The sequence below is a fragment of the Urocampus carinirostris genome, chromosome 2 (genome assembly GCF_059441175.1).
Source record: "Urocampus carinirostris isolate Australia breed hairy pipefish chromosome 2, RoL_Ucar_1.0, whole genome shotgun sequence".
Classification (NCBI taxonomy): domain Eukaryota; kingdom Metazoa; phylum Chordata; class Actinopteri; order Syngnathiformes; family Syngnathidae; genus Urocampus; species Urocampus carinirostris.
In genome coordinates this window covers 70234439-70251768 of record NC_142350.1, presented here as the reverse complement: position 1 = coordinate 70251768, position 17330 = coordinate 70234439, and the positions used below count along the sequence as shown (strand labels likewise).

Genomic DNA, 17330 nt, shown 5'->3' with positions numbered 1-17330 from the left:
ACTTGCTTGCCTAAAACAAGTGATTCATTTAACCAAAAATAATTAATATATACTTTTGTACCACCTCATGAGCACAAATTTAGTATATAAAAAGAATAAAAATAAAACCTGCTGCCACCTACTGATATGGATGAATGCTATAGTTACTCAGCTGATCAATGGAAGAAAGCAAAGATGCCGAAATATAGAATATTTTGTGTTTGCAAAGATAAAAGTAGGCAATTTCTTTTGGCATTCTTGAAAAGGTCTCACTGCACACCAATGTTCCTTGGCCCCCTGGTGGAAAAACACTGTTCTACCCTATTATTCTCAAATGTTCTTGCCTAAAGAATTATTGTAAATTAACATGCTCTACTATCATTGTTAGCATGTTTGCTAAACTGTGCTACTTTATCATTGAATAGTAACGGGGATTTTTCATTGATAATTTGTTATACAGTGGGGAAAAAATCTTCCAAGTCCCTTTGCAAAATTTTGATATTTGATATGATATTTCCACCTCGATGCTTCACAGCTGGTATGGTTCGCTTCGGATGCAATTCAGTATTTTTTCATTTCCAAACACGAGAACCTGTGTGTCTACCCCAACGTTTCATCTGACCATAACACGTTCTCTCAGTCCTCTTCTGGATCATCCAAATCTTATTTAGCAAACTGCAGAAGGCCCTGGAAATGTACTGGCTTCATCTGGGAGACACATCTGGCATTTAAGGATTTGAGTCCCTGGTGGAGCATTGTGTTTCAGATAGTAACCTTTGTGACTGTGGTCCCAACTCTCTGTAGGTCATTCATTAGGTCCGCCGTGTGGTTCTAGGATTTTTATGCTCACTGTTCTTGTTATCGTTTTGACGCCACAGGGTGAGATCCTGCATGGAGCCCCAGATGGAGGGAGATTGTCGGTCTTGTATGTCTTCCATTTTTCTAATAATGTCTTTCACTCAGTGTTCCCTCTAAGCTGCTCGCGTGCACAATTGCGCACTGCTCGCACATTCTCAGCGCAGAAGAAAATCTAGCCAGCGCACAAAAATCAGGGCTCAGAATTACTAATTAAGAAGCGACTTAAGTCAAAGTTACAGTGCATGAAGGTCAAAATACAGTACACGGGTTCCCCCGACGCTGTGTCCTAAATGCGGTATTTTGAAGTCGAGTTGAAGTAGAACGAAGTTGATTAAAGTTAGTAGAGTTTGTCGAGAACCGGCTTCTTCGGCTCGGCTCACTAAAAGCAACTGGCTCTTTCGGGTCCTAAACGGTTCTTAAAATAAAATGCATTTCTATAGTGCTTTTCAAGTCAATGACTTCCCAAAGCGCTTTACAGTGTGCTTCACCTTTCCCAATAGCGGCCTTGTATTGTAGCCATGTAAGACGCTAACCTGCTTATTGGGGGTGTTAGGGGTTCAGTGTCTTACCCAAGGACACTTCGACATGTAACATGGACAAGCCGGGATTCAAACTGGGATCCCTTGATCCCAAGACGAGCCACTGCCACCCCCTCTTCAGGTTGTTTTTGCTTCTTTAATCCCAACATGACCAAATATTATGTAAAATGATGCACAACATGACTTAAAGGAATGGGGGAATAGAACAAAAAAGAAAAAAATACCCAAATGAAAAAGTAGTGAAAAGCTGAGAAAAAAAAGAAACAAAAGGAAGGAAAAATTTAGAAAAAAGCCAGAAAAGAAAGAAATGTAGGAAAAAAGTAAATAGAGAACCAAAAGAAAAAAGTAACAGCTGGGAAAAAATAAACACAATGAGATTTTTTCAAAAGGAATTTAAAAAAAAGTAGAAAAAAACACTGAAAAAAGAAGAAAAAGTGTGTGTTGCATTCAAATAATTTCCAATGATATCAAGTCAATCTTGTTGCCAACATTGTACTTCCACTCAAAAATGTGATTAAGTACAGTTCTTTATCGTGCAACCGACTCCATAAGCCCCCAAAAATGTTGATATTATGCCACAAAATACATCAGGAAATAAAAAGAAATGGAAATCTTGTGAAAGAATAGTTGTAAAAACAAACGACGTTTGTAGGCCGTACAACCTTTGCAATCGTACATGAGTCAATCCATTCAAAAGAGAAAAATCATTTGGAATTGCCGGAAACTCCGCAAAATGTAACGTGATGTCAAGTTTTGGACATGTTTGCTAATGACTTAGTTGCCACACTTGGGATTGCCGTTGCTCACTGTTGTTTCAAGCGTTGCTCACCGACTTTGTGTGAACGCTCAGACCCGTAAGGAAAATGACAGGGAACATTGCTCCCACTGTTGATTTCTTAAAACCAAGTGTTTAACCTATTGTAGATTCAGTTTTCCTAGCCTTGTTCAGGTCTAGAATTTTGTCTCTGGTGTCCTTGGACAGCTCTTTGTTCTTGGCTCTAGTGAAGTTTGGAGTGGGACCGACTGAGGTAGTGGACAGTTGTTTTAAATACCGATGAGTTAAAATAGGTGCCTAAATACAGGTAATGAGTAAAGCTTCGTTTGACCTCGTTAGAAAAAGTCGGACCTCTTTGACTGCTAGAAATCTTGCTTTTTTTGTAGGTGATCAAATACTTCATTGACCCAAAATTCCAATTTGGAGATAAATTCTTTAAAAGTCAATGTGATTTTCTGTTGTTTTTCTGTCTCTCACGGTTGAGGTTTCCCCTTGTTGACAATGACATACCTTTCCAGTGGTCTCCTTTGCCCGCGTCACCGGGACGCAACTTTTTTGACACAAAATTGTTATTATTACCCGATTACCGTAATTTCCGCACTATAGGGTGCAGCGGGTTATAGGGCGTACCCCCAAAAAATAGTTTTTGGTCCTATATCTTCCATAGATAAGGCGCACCGGATTATAAGGTGCTACATGGGAACGTGGACAAAACAGTCAGATGGTTCAGTCCAACTGATTACCCCCTTAACATTCCCAAAGCTTGCAAAGAAGCAAATACGTGTCGTAGACACGTGTGGATGCGGTGTCCGTACGATGTCACTCAAATGCTTCGTTTCAAATATCATTCGGAAGGTTAAAGTCTTGGAATTCAAGAAATGCCAACCATTCCTTAGTTTCTATTTTCTTTTTCGCTCGCAACTTTACTGTGGATATGACAATAAACACTTGGAATTGAGTTGAATTCACTCAACTCATCACAGCAACATCAAGATCGTTCTAAAACAAGATACCGGCAAAATAGAAAGCCGCATAACTCACCCAAGTTCTCACGTTCAATAATGATACACAATCATGGTCTTCTTTCAACCGAGATTGTAGTTAATCCAGGAGAGTCAAATATTTACAAATACAGACTAATGAAACATGTTTCTTTATGGCGTAGTTAAGCAAGCTTGCTATTCAGTCATCTTTTTCGGCCAATTGCAGGGTTTGTTTTGGCCCTCTAGCGTATCCAAGACTCCGAATAACTTTAGCCAATAGCGATCGATTCAAATGATGATTGACACATTGGTTAGCCAATGAAACGCCAGTATTTAAATCCCAGCATACACCGCGAACGACTTCGCCTTCCGGGGAAAATCGAGTCGGCGGCTGTTGCGTAAGTTGCGAGACCTTGCGACCTAATATTGATCCATATATAAGGCGCACTGTATTATAAGGCGGATGGTCAGCTTTTGAAAAAAATGTAAGACTTTTAGGTGCGCCTTATAATGCGGAAAACACGGTACTTTTTTTTTTTTTTTTTTTTTTTTTACAAAGATCCCCCATTGTTGTTTTGGTCTCGCGGTTCAAGTTTTTATCCGCACGCCGATCTCGGCAAACGAGATCTCATTGCTCCGAGATGACGTCATTGTTGTGGTGCTTGTTGTCGAGGGAAGGTGAAGGTTGAGTATGCCTCCGAAAAAACAGTTAGTATAAGGTGAAAATCAACACAAAATTGGTCATTTCTTCAGTCTCAGTAAGAAGTCGAAACATAATGCAGAAAGTGATATCAACGGCAATAATTCCGGCACGAAAAAACGGCGGAGAAATTCTTTGGAAGATCGCGAAGGCAAGGAAAACACGTGTGTTGAAGCCAACGATTCGACGAAAGAAAATAAACAAAAGAATACTCCTCGCAAGAAAAGGACTTTTCTGCCAAAATGGACTCACTTATATTCCTGGTGACGTTATGAGGAGGATGATAATGGAGGCGACATGTTCTGTGATGCGTGCACCCAGCGTGACAAAAAAACTGGATTGCATAAATCATTTCGAAATTCGAACTTTCAGAAAAGCACATTGGATCGGCACAACGAAAACCACAAATTAGCTATGGAATTTCCGTTGCTGCAATTGGACCTTGAGAAGGCATTACAACTGTGGCGGGACAGCAAACCACCAAGAATATATGAACCGACAAATCTGAAGTGTTAACTGCTTTGTATTACCAATTAACTGTGATGATTATAACTGCATGAATATATAGACCACAGGTGTCAAACAGGTGGCCTGCGGGCCGGATCAGGCCCGCTAGGGGATTGGATCTGGCCCGCGAGACAACGCTCACAGAAGCGCAAGAGAAAAATGAGCTGCAGGTTGAAATAGGTCCACTTGATGTTGCCAAAGCCAGGTGCCTCTCACAAACGCTGCACTTGTATTTCTCTCTCTCTCTCTAATCTCTCTTTCTCTCTCTCTCTCTCTTCCTCCATTTTTCTCTCTCTTTCACTCTTTCTGTCTCTTTTTCTCTTTCTTTGCTCCTTTTTTTCTCTTTCTCTCTGTCTTTTTACCTTATTTTGCTCTCACTTCATTTTTTCCTTTACTCTCTCTTTCTCTTGCTTTCCCTTTCTGTCTTTCCCCTTTCTCTCTTTCTCTCCTTCTCTCTTCTCTCCTCTTTTTCTCTCTTTCTATTTCTCTTTGGATTTCATTCTTTCTCTTTCTTTTCCCCTCTCTCACTATTTCTGTTTTTATCTCTTGTTTCTCACTCACTTTCTCTCTCTGTATCTCTTTCTTTTTTTTTTGTCCCACCCTCTCTACCTTTCTCTCCCTATCTTTCTCTTATTTCTTTCTCTCTTTTTTTTCTTTCTCTCTAATCCACTAAACCGGCCCCCGATAGAATGTTTGTTCTATCGTGTGGCCACCGAGCTAAAATGAGTTTGACACCCCCGATATAGACTAATATTTCCGCATTATTATTTTGTATCATGTACAATATTTTTGTGAACTGAAAACTCTTGAAGTGATAACTGATTTGTATTACCAATAAACTGTGATGATTAAAACGGAATGAATATATCGATTTATATGACATATTTGTCGCCGATTTACAACTTCAACCTGGATAAGACTCAATTTTGGGGAGCCATAGATCTCTGTTGGGACTTAATAGATTTTTGACCATGCGAGTCCCCGGGACCCATCACTTTTCAAATGTAAAATGAACACTGCCTTTCTAATCTTTTCAAATAGGATAACTTTCACATATGGTGGTTGACTAAATACCGATTTGCCCCACTATATATAAAAACAGTAACTTCTGTGTGAACAGTGAAGTCAAGAGAACTTTTTCAAGTACCGTATTTTCCGCACTATAAGGCGCACCTAAAAGCCTTTATTTTTTTCAAAAGCTGACCATGCGCCTTATAATACAGTGCGCCTTATATATGGATCAACATTAAGTTTTCCAACTAACTTGCAGCCGCCGACTCGATTTTCCCCCGAACGCCAAGTAGTCCGCGGTGTATGCTGGGATTTATTTACCGGCGTTTCATTGGCTAATTAATGTGTCAATCATCATTCGATCACTATTGGCTAAAGTTATTCGGAGGTCAAGGGGGCGGATCCTTTTTATCATTTACAGGCTGGCATTGGCTTAAGCGGCGAAACAAAGCCTGCAATTGGCCGAAAAAGATGAACGCGTATAGCACCTGGCTGACGGCATACAGAAAGCATTTTTTTACTATTTTGTATTTGTAAATATTTTATTCTCCTGGATTTACTAAACTCACGGATCTAAGAGGACCACGGCTGCACATTATTATTGAACACAACGACTTCGGTGAGCTACTCCGGCTATATATTTTCCCTGTATCTTGTTTCAGACTGAACTCGATGTTTCTGTGATAAGCGGTGCAGATAATGGATGGAATGGAGTGTCTATTTTAAATTAAACTCAATTCCAAGTGTTTATTGTCATATGCACAGTAAAGTTGCGAGCGAAAATAGAAACTAAGGAATGGTTGGCATTTCTTGAATCCCAAGACTTTAACCTTCCGAATGATGGAACGATGCATTTGAGTGACATCGTACGGAAACGGCATCCGCACGTGTTCTCGACACGTATTTGCTTCTTTGCAAGCTTTCGGAATGTTAAGGGGGTAAGTAGTTTGCACGATCTGACTGTTTTGTCCACGTTCCCATTGTAGCGCCTTATAATCCAGTGCGTCTTATGTATGTCAAAAATAGGACCAAAAACTATTTTTTGGGGGTGCGCCCTATAACCCGGTGCGCCTTATAGTGCGGAAAATACGGTAGATGTTTTCCCAAGTTCATCTCATGGCCATCTTCCCTATGCATGGAACTCCACCCTACCAAAGGCGTCTTTGTCTAATTCCGGACCCCCTCCCGTCCCCGATCCAGGCGGTGCAAAGCTGCTCCATCACTTTTCACTTTTATCAGCCGCGCCAGACTTTCCAAGGAGCTGAAATGCCCGGGAAAAAAAAGACTCCATATTTTATTCTTATCCTCATTAGACTCCTGAAAGAGAAGACGGCGCTACCCCCGCGCCAGACCTCCCGCTTTTGTCTCCTAAATCCGCCTGCCGGGGTTTTCGGGTTTGGGTGGCGGTGCGATGGATGAGAAGCGATGCGGACGGTAGGCGGACTTTGCGTATTTGACGGAGTCTCTGCGATCTTCCTCACCGATACGCTGATGAAGAAGATCCGGGCCAGGATGAAAAGGCAATGTTCCGCTAAAGATCCTGCAGGGCATGGGGCAGACCAGGACGCAGATAGACACAGGCACAAATGCACACACGGAAGATACAAACACACAAATTCAGGCATTCGTCCAGTCTGTGTGTGTAGGAAGTCTGAACAACCGTGTGTGTACCACCAGACTCCTATCAGAGTGCCTTTGCCAATCTAAAGTCAATGTAGGACCAGTGGTTCTCAACTGGTCTGGTTTCAGGATCCTAATGACAAGCTGCCATAAAAATCAATAATTCAACTGATGAAAGCATCGTGCAGTTTAACGCAGAAATAGTAGATTGTACAACAAAATAACAAGCAAAACGACCGTAAGTACCGTATATAAACCTCAGCCCCAGAAGAAGGATTCAAAAGAAGCTCACAAAATTCATGACGCTCTAAAACGTAAACGTACATTAAAAGCATGGTGGAAAGAGGAGTTCACGTGGCTTGTAGCAAACATTGCATGAATGAAGATGAATAAATACAGGTACATACTAATGGCAGAGGGAAAACAGCAATATCATATACATGAAATGAATGTTATAAGTAGATTTATACTAAACTTAGTTTGAAAGTGTTGTTCTGTTATATATTCTGATGATCAATCCTTAATACTTTGCAACAATGGGATTCAGTTTCGTGGCAACATAGACCACAATAATGGAACGATCAAAACGGCGATGTGGTTTCAGTCGGACACATGTCTTAGGTTTTACCACCAAAAAGCTAAAAACTGTGCAATGTAATGTGTACGAAACTAAGTGTATTGTGTGCAAGAAATATTTGACAGAGATCTATGGCTCCCCAAAACTGTCGTATTTTCCCTTACAAAATACAAAAAAATATAACTTTTTTTTTCAAACATGTTTATTGATGTAATTAAACATGTTATATTGTACATATGTTTCCTTATATCATCTCTCTCATCTCATCTCATTACCTGCACCGCTTATCCTCAGTAGGGTCGCGGGGGTGCTGGAGCCCATCCCAGCAATCATCGGGCATTGGGCAGGGGACACCCTGAACTGGTTGCCAGCCAATCGCAGGGCACACAGGGACAGACAACTCACTCGCTCATTCACACCTAGGGACAATTTTGGACCGGCCAATTCACCTGAAATGCATGTTTTTTGGAATGTGGGAGGAAACCGGAGTGCCCGGAGGAAACCCACGCTAGCACGGGGAGAACATACAAACTTCCTTATATCATATATATTGTTAATGAACATTATGTTGTGAGACACTGAGTTGCTCGACATGAATGAGGTTTATTATAAAAAAAGATCCAAAATGAAGTCGCTTGGACGTTCACTGTAGAAGGAAAAAATACACGCAAATAGAATGAAGTAGAATAATACATTTTCTTATTCAAATGATGAATTCATTTTCTGCATTCAATTATTGTTGGTAATATACTGAAAAGGAATCACCACAAATCTTTTTTTCATTTTCTCCTTTTATACTTCCTTTTTTTCTTAACTCCTTTATACAACATAATCATTCGTAATTTAATGCATCAAAGCAAGTGAGCCGTTGGAGAGCCGGCTCTCTTGAATGAGTTGAGCCGAAAAAGCCGCTTCTCTAAAAAAAGACGGACATTCACTACACAACTCCAACTGGAGATCGGTGTGCGGACGAAAACTCGAACCGCGAGACCAAAACAACAATGGCGGATCTGCCTGACGAAAAGTTTGGAGTGCGGTAAATCTTTGTTAAAAAAATGATAATGACAATTTCGTGTCCAAAAAGTTGCGTCCTGGGGACGCACGTTGATTTGAGACGATGCGTCCCCAGCACAAATAATGAGTCTAGGACGCAGGGACGCGGCAAACCAGAACACTGGTGTTTTTGTCACCTTGGTATTGAATTTCATCAAAAAGTCTTCAAAAACCTTGGATTTGACTTCCCCTTAAGCTGTAGAAACCCTGTTTCATACAGCATGTTATTGACAGGGTTGGGTAGGGTTACTTGAACTGGATTACTTTCAATGACTTTTGGATGACTCCAATACCAAATATGCTGATAAAAGACAAAATTAACTATATATACTATAACAAGAGATCGTATAGTGTTTTTTTAACGTTTACAATGAATTCAACATATTTTTCTTTAGTCTGAATTTTAACCAACATCATCCTTTTTATATATATGAGAAAATAGAAATATGAACAATAATGAGTATAAAAAACGGATACAATTTACCTTTAGATGAAATGAGTCACAACATTAGCTTCTCTGCTGGCTTTTATTTCTACAAGGGGAAATGCTGATAAAAAACAAAATAAACTAAATATGAATAAAATTACTAATATTGTGCAGGCTTGAGGAGTAACAGAATCCACGGAACGGCAAAAATGATGTTGGCAAGCTGTTTGGATTGATTTTCATTTTGTTTCTGTCGCATTTTATGTTCGTTTTGCCAGAGATCAAAGAGATCAAAGCCAGGAGAGAAAGCTTACCACGTGTTGTGAGTCATCATTTTCTTCATATTTACTTTCTTTTGTCTTTTATTAGCATATTTGCTATTGGAGTCATCCAAAAGTCATTGAAAGTAATCAAGTTAAAGTAACCCTACCCAATCCTGCATTTGATGTTCGTTTTGCCGGAGATCAAAGAGATCAAAACCAGGAGAGAAAGCTTACCACATGTTGTGAGTCATCATTTTATTCCTATTGAGTTTCTTTTGTCTTTTCTTAGCATATTTGGTATTGGAGTCATCCAAAAGTCATTGAAAGTAATCCAGTTAAAGTAACCCTACCCAACCCTGGTTATTGATAGGCATCCACGCGCCGGTACAAGCTCGGTAGAATACGACTTTGGCATTTGTGTTGATACTCGCAGGAAATAGTTGTTATTTTCTAATCATACACTGATGGATTCAAGCAAATATCGGAGGCAGCGAATTAACGCCGATGACATTTACGTCGGCGCGGCGGCGTTTTATGCTAATGGGTGTCGGCAAACTACAAGCCGCGCTGATGGATCTTTACGAGGCGCTAATGTTAAAAACGTCTCCATAAAAGTTCACGTTGATGTTAATGCATATAAACACAATTCCCTTCCTGTTTATGTACCCTCAGCGCCACCTTTATTAGCATACCGGCCTGTCAAATGCGCTCGTCCAACACTCGGAAAAATAAATACCTGCGGTAATGTTGTGCATTAGCGCTCGATTCGTGTCGGATTTTTCGACGAGCTCTTCGAGGGGGCCGGAGTGAGCCGGTGTTCATTTGAGCTGTGAAAAGTGATGGGTCCCGGGGACTCGCGTGCTCAATAATATATGGGTCCCAACCAGTCTTCCCTGTAAGCTGCGAGCGTGCGCAATTGCGCACTGCCCGCACATTCTCAGCGCACAAGAAAATCGAGCTAGCGCACAAAAATCAGGGCTCAAAATGACTCATTAAGAAGCGACTTAAGTCAAAGTTACAGCGCATGAAGGTCAAAATACACGGGTTCCCCTGACGCTGTTTTCTAAATGTGGCAGTAGCTCAGGAGGTAGAGCGCTCGTCTTGGGATCAAGGGATCCCAGTTTAAATCCCAGCTTGTCCGTCCATGTTGAAGTGTCCTTGGGTAAGACACTGAACCCCTAATACCCCCAATAAGCAGGTTAGCGCCTTAGATGGCTGCAAGGCCGCTATTGGGAAATGTGGAGCACACTGCAAAGCGCTTTGGGAAGTCATTGACTTGAAAAGCGCTATAGAAATGCAGATCATTTCATTTTGAAGTTAATGTCGAACGAAGTTGAAAAGTAAAGTTAGTAGAGTTTGTCAAGAACCGGCTTCTTCGGCTCGGCTTACTAAAAGGAACCGGCTCTTTCGGGTCCTAAACGGCTCTTCAGGTTGTTTTGGCCTCTTTAATCCCAACATGACCAAATATGATGTAAAACTATGCACAAAATGACTTAAAGGAAGGGGGGAATTGAACAAAAAAGAAAAAAATACAAAAATGAAAAAGTAGTGAAAAGCTGGGAAAAAAGAAACAAAAGGAAGAGAAAAAAAGAAGGAAAAATTTTGAAAAAAGCCAGAAAAAAACAAAGTCACAGCGCATGAAGGTCAAAATACATGGGTTACCCTGACGCTGTTTTCTAAATGCGGCAGTAGCTCAGGAGGTAGAGCGCTCGTCTTGGGATCAAGGGATCCCAGTTCGAATCCCGGCTCGTCCGTGTTACATGTCAAAGTGTCCTTGGGTAAGACGCTGAACCCCTAATACCCCCAATAAGCAGGTTAGCGCCTTACATGGCTGCAAGGCCGCTATTGGGAAATGTGGAGCACATTGTAAAGCGCTTTGGGAAGTCTCGACTTGAAAAGCGCTATAGAAATGCAGATCATTTCATTTCATTTCAAAAGAAATTTAGGAAAAAAGTAAATAGAGAACAAAAAGAAAAAAGTAACAGCTCGGAATAAATAAACACAATGAGATTTTTTTAAAAAGAATTTTAAAAAAGTAAAAAAAAAACACAGAAAAAAGAAGAAAAAGTTTGTGTTGCATTCAAATCATTTCCAATGATACCAAGTCAATCTTGTTGCCAACATTGTACTTCCACTCAAAAATGTGATTAAGTACAGTTGTGTATCTTACAACCGACTCAATAAGCCCCCCAAAAATGTGAATATGATGTGACAAAATATATCAGGGAATAAAAAGAAATGGATATCTTGTGAAAGAATTGTAAAAACAAATGACGTTTGCAGGCAATCGTAGATGAGTCAATTCATTCAAAAGAGAAAAATCATTTTGCATTGCCGGAAACTCAGCAAAATGTAACGTGATGTCAAGTTTTGGACATGTTTGCTCATGACTTAGTTGCCACACTTGGGATTGCCGTTGCTCACTGTTGTTTCAAGCAATGCTCACCCACTTTATGTGAACGCTCAGACCCCTAAGGAAAATTAAAGGGAACATTGGTCCCAACAGAGATCCCCAAAATTTAGTGTTATATTGAAATTATAAATCCGCGACAAATATATAATATACATCTATATATTCATTCAGTTTTAACCATCACCGTTTATTGATAATACAAATCAGTTATCACTTCAAGAGTTTTCAGTTCAAACAATATTGTACATTATACAAAATAATATTGATGAAATGATGTAATGTATATTTTCATTTAGTTTTAATCATTACAGTTAATTGGTAATACAAAGCAGTTATCACTTCAGATTTTTCAGTTCATATATTCTTTGTGGTTTGCTGTCCCGCCACAGTTGTAATGCCTTCTCAAGGTCCAATCCATTATCATCATCCTTCGCATAGCGTCACCAGGAATATTATTGAGTCCATTTTGGCAGAAAATTCCTTTTCTTGCTATGGGTTTTCTTTTGTTTATTTTCTGTCGTTGAATCGTTCGCTTCAACACACGTGTTTTCCTTGCCTCCGCAATCTTCAGAAGAATTTCTCCGCTGTTTTTTCGTGCTGGAATTATTGCCATTGTTATCACTTTCTGCATTTGGGTTCTCTTCCTGTTCCGGTTCAAGACAATTCACTGCGTTGTTATTGAATGTTGCACGTGCGAAGCTGGTACGACACCAAATCGTTTTGCAGTTGGGTCCAGTATTTGTAGGGTACAGTTTCAATGACAGATCACAGTCAAGGTGTCACATCAAAAAAACCCTGTTTTGGTTGTACATCGCGAAAGAATCCTTCATATGGAAGCTCATTAAATAATGTATGTTCACTGTTCAGACAATGTATGACTAAAACCTACAAAACAAACTATAAACACCCATAAAGTCTCGAAAAGCACCCAGTGTAACTGGGTGAGTGGTACAAATGGGCGCAGCGACACACCCAGCACGGGCACTGCTTCTTCCCTTGGCCCAAGAGTATTGAGGCTTCACGCAGCATGATTTTGTCAACTTTTACTCAGGGCAAGAATTTAAAATTGAAAATATCGATCGGTAAGAAATGTTTTACCGTAATAACAACTTCTGTGATATCGCCCGGGCCGAATTCTGTCCCTGTTCATGTTGTTCTTTTTCCGTGTCTACAAACTTTTCTCGCTTTTTGTTACTTGTGAATTTTTCCCATCATGCAACAGAAAGAAGCACAAGTTTGTCTGCCGGCTGTCCAGAAAGCGTTGCGGCAAACATTTCTTGACTCCGCCGTTCCGTCTTAATTCCCGCTGCAACTTTTTTTTCTTTTTTTTCCTTTTCAAGCGCCGTCCTTGAAGCGGACCCTTCACGCTCCGGCTCGCCTCCGTGGCCCGGAGCCGCTGCGGTCCTCCTGGTTTGATCCGACTCGGCGAGAGCTCGTCTCGGCCTTGGCGTCTTCAGAGGAAAGATGTCTGCCTTGGGTTTTTTTCTTCTTTTTCTCCGGTCAAAGACTCGCAGCGCAATTAAAGTCGGCATCGCTCGAAAAGATCATCAACAACAAAAAAGATTGGTGTTTGGTTTTTGTTTCTGACATTCAAGATGTCTGCCTCTCGCATGGGGGGAAAAAAAAAACATCCGACAATTGTAATTTAACAAGCATAATGGCCTCCAAATTCTACTTGAGCAAGGTTGTTGGGACGGTGGTTTGTTAAAATTCACCAGGAATCCACTAGGGTGTGCCAAAGAGCCATGCAGCTCCAAGGCCGCTTGTACAAGATAGAAGATATTTATCGAATTTGTTGGTATTTATTGAGGCTGTCTTGACACTAAACCTAGCTAAAGACACTCCCGGAGACATAAAGTAACACTGTGTAAATTTTCACAGCAATCAGTTTAACTGTGTTGGAGTCTATAAGCCACATACGAACACACGCGCGCTAGAATAGTAGGAGGGTTAGGTGTTTACGGGCATTCTAGCAAGGTTGCTGGGGCAGTGGTTTGTTGAAAATGTACCAGGAATCCATTAGGGTGTGCCAAAGACAATATGATGGCATGCAGTTCCAAGGCTGCTTGTACATGAAAGAAGATGTTTATCGATTTTGTTGGTATTTATTCGGGGAACCTCGACACAAAACCTAGCTAAAGACACCCTCAGAGACATAATGTAACACTGTGTAAATTTTCACAACAATCAGTTTAACTGTGTTGGAGTCTATAAGCCACATACGAAAACACGCACGTTAAAATAGTAGGAGAGTTTGGTGTTTACGGGCATTTTATCAAGGTATCTGGGGCAGTGGATTGTTGAAAATGTACCAGGAATCCACTAGGGTGTGCCAAAGAGCCGTATGATGGCATGCATTTATCGAATTTGTTGGTATTTATTGAGGCTGTCTTGACACTAAACCTAGCTAAAGACACTCCCGGAGACATAAAGTAACACTGTGTAAATTTTCACAACAATCAGTTTAACTGTGTTGGAGTCTATAAGCCACATACGAACACACGCACGCTAGAATAGTAGGAGGGTTTGGCGTTTATGGGCATTCTACATGAGCGAGGTTGCAGTGGCTTGCTGAAAATGCACGAGGAAGCCACTAGGGTGTGCCAAAGAACAGTTTGACTGCATTCAGCTGGTTAGCCGCTTGAACACAAATCAGATATTTATCAATTTTGTTGGTATTTATTGAGGGTGCCTGGACACCAAACCTAGCTAAAGACACTCCCAGAGGTCTTAAGTACAAATGTGGAAATTTTCACGAAAATCCATCTAGCTGTTTTGGAACCGATAGAACACAAACACATATTATTGGCTAGATAGCATTTGCTAAGTCATTAAATGGACTCTTATTTTTTTATTTTAAAAATAATTATTAGAATATCTGTAATCAATCAAGGATCTCAAGGTTCTTAATTCAGGGTTTGTTTAAAATCCTTGAAAATGCTTGAATTCAAATGTTGTGTATTCAAGAACTGAAAAGTGCTTGTAAATACTTGAGATTGTTGCCATGTTTCTCAACAAGTCAGCTCACTTTTGACTCCGACCCTGCTCTCTGGTGGCTTCGCTTTTACCATTGCATTTCTTCCCTTGTGATTTGTCGAAGCTGGCATTAGTTTGTACGGCATTGTGCTTCGAGCATCATCGCCCCCTTCTGGTCGCGTACAAAAAGGACAGGTGCATGCGACACCAAAAACTGGGTGCTATGAGATGTGTATTATTGTAAGAATGTAAATGGTGTACGAACTCTCTTTAACAGGCCCTCTAAGGAGACAACTCTCAGAGAAGTGCAAGAGAAAAACGAGCTGCAGGTTGAAATATGTCCACTTGATGGTGCCCCTCACAAGCGCAGTACTTGTATTTATTTATCTCTCACTCTCTCTTCTTCCTTTTTTCTCTCACTCTCTGCCTCTCTCTCTTTCCCTCTCTCTGTCTGTCTTTTTCTCTTTCTTTGTCCCTTTTTGTCTCTTTCTCTCTTTGTCCTTTTATCTTCTTTTGCTCTCTCTTTCTTTTCTTTCCTTTCTCTCTCTCTGCTGTCCCCTTCTCTCTTTCTCCCCTTCTCTCTTCTCTCCTCTCTTTCTCTTTCTTTTTCTCTCTGGATTTCTTTCTTTCTCTCTTTCTTTCCCCCTCTCACTATTTCTCTTATCTCCTTTGTTTATCACGCTCTCTACTTTTCTGTCCCTCTCTTTCTCTTTTTTTTTCTTTTAATCTTCTAGTCTTGTCCCTTGTAGAAATATTTGTATTATTTTATTTCTGTTATGAATTTTATTGATATAAATACATAATGGTGAGGTGTCCTTAAAAAGTTTTAGATAAAGTATTTTCTCTATTAAGTATAAGTTAACAATGTCCAACTTAGTTCAAAGAGCCCTAATGCTTTATTTTCCTTTGCGCCTATCTGCTTTCATCTTACTTTTACAGATAGCATTACTCTGAAGGGAAGGGTGGTGGAGGAGAGGGATTTCATGCGCGTGCTTGTGTTTTTTTTTTTTTTCTTCTAGGATGAAAATGGTGAAAGTCAGAAAAAGACTTTTATTAAATGTCAACCCAAACTCTTAAAAAGATGAAAAAGGAAGAGTTTATTCGAAAAAGTCTAATAATTTCAAATAATTGCAAGTGCAACAGAAGGAGATGCATGGATCATTTCAGCCAGAAGATGGCGTCAAAGAGTAGACTACAAGTGACACACACCACCTTTAAAATGAGCCAATCTAATTGCCATCTGGCATTTTCAATGTTTTACTAGAAAAACAAATTACCGTATTTTCTGCACTATAAGGCGCACCTAAAAGTCTTAATTTTTTTCAAAAGTTGACCATGCGCCTTATAATACAGTGCGCCTTATATATGGATCAATATTAAGTCGCAAGGTCTCGCAACTTACGCAACAGCTGCCGACTCGATTTTCCCCCGAACGTGGAGTAGTCCGCGGTGTATGCTGGGATTTATATACCGGCGTTTCATTGGCTAACCAATGTGTCGATCATCATTTGAATCGATCGCTATTGGCTGAAGTTATTCGGAGCCTCGGATAGGCTAGAGGGCCAAAACAAACCCTGCAATTGGCCGAAAAAGATGTGTCAATCATCCGTTAAATCGATCGCTATTGGCTGAAGTTATTCGGAGCCTCGGATTGGCTAGAGGGCCGAAACAAACCCTGCAATTGGCAAAAAAAAAGATGACTGAATAGCAAGCTTGCTAAACTACGCCATAAAGAAACATGTGTCATTAGTCTGTATTTGTAAATATTTTACTCTCCTGGATTTACTTCACTCACGATTGTAAGAAGACCATGATTGCGTATCATTATTGAACGTGAGAACTCAGGTGAGTTATGCGGCTTTATATTTTCCCGGTATCTTGTTTTAGAACGATCTTGATGTTGCTGTGATGAGTTGAGTGAATTCAACTCAATTGCAAGTGTTTATTGTCATATGCACAGTAAAGTTGCGAGCGAAAAAGAAAATAGAAACTAAGGAATGGTCGGCATTTCTTGAATCCCAAGACTTTAACCTTCCGAATGATATTTGGAACGATGCATTTGAGTGACATGGTACGGACACCGCATCCGCACGTGTCTACGACACGTATTTGCTTCTTTGCAAGCTTTGGGAATGTTAAGGGGGTAAGAAGTTTGCACGATCTGACTGTTTTGTCCACCTTCCCATTGTAGAGCCTTACAATCCGGTGCGCCTTATCTATGGAAGATATAGGACCAAAAACTATTTTTTGGGGGTGCGCCCTATAACCCGGTGCGCCATATAGTGCGGAAAATACGTTAGCCATCAAGCATTATTTAGAGAGGCGGAAGCAATATTTCACTCGGGGTACACCAACAAAGAGAAGTGGAAAAACACTGGATTAGTGGACTTACTCCAGCGCATAGATTGCCTCTTAACATTTTTTGTTTGTTTGATTCTCGTTGTTTGCTCATTTCCTCTCGGCTTCTTCTTCTTTGAGGGATTCACTTTTATAGGTCAAAAATTTGAGCTGTGAAAAGCGATGGGTCCCGGGGACTGGCATGTTGAAAAATCTACGGGTCCCAACAGAGATCTATGGCTCCCCAAAATTGAGTCTTATCCAGCTTGAAATTGTAAATCGGCCACAAATATATTGTATAAATGTATATAT

General features: G+C 40.4%; 1 long non-coding RNA gene and 1 pseudogene across 2 annotated transcripts in view; one reads left to right on the top strand and one right to left on the bottom strand.

Moving 5' to 3' along the window:
• Positions 1-17330, top strand: part of LOC148373165 (uncharacterized) — a 129470-nt gene that overhangs the window by 81856 nt on the left and 30284 nt on the right. The window contains exon 4 of one of the 2 annotated variants that reach the window (XR_015849593.1): positions 13046-13178. The exons of the other annotated variant lie outside the window; for it this stretch is intronic. This is a non-coding gene — a long non-coding RNA (uncharacterized LOC148373165). Of the gene's footprint in view, positions 1-13045; positions 13179-17330 lie in introns of those variants that run through there. 2 annotated transcript variants of the gene reach the window in all.
• Positions 580-6903, bottom strand: LOC148373166 (uncharacterized; annotated as a pseudogene).